Here is a 307-nt window from a genome sequence, read left to right as displayed (position 1 = left end):
ACAGGCTAACTCCGCCGGCTAGCGCCGGTCCGGACCTCCGGAGCTCCGGTTCGATCCTTAAAAACGCACTGCACCCAGGCAAGCCATACATTGCCTGAAAGCTTGCCTCGAGGGGAACACGGTGGCGGTCTCGGATCGTCTCTAGGACGTTCCCAGCGGGCGGTAGAAGCGAAAGAAGGTTAACCGGAAATGAGCTCCGAAATGGGTCAAAAATGCGTTATATCCGGGTAAACCGGATATGGTTCGAATCTCCGGAGTCCCCGGAATAGCCTGGTGAAGACCGCATGGTTCTATCTTTAAAAATGAG

Source organism: Poecilia latipinna, unplaced genomic scaffold, assembly GCF_001443285.1.
Source record: "Poecilia latipinna isolate Pla-1442-1.1 unplaced genomic scaffold, P_latipinna-1.0 Scaffold5825, whole genome shotgun sequence".
Classification (NCBI taxonomy): Eukaryota; Metazoa; Chordata; class Actinopteri; order Cyprinodontiformes; family Poeciliidae; genus Poecilia; species Poecilia latipinna.
This window is presented reverse-complemented; position numbering follows the sequence as displayed.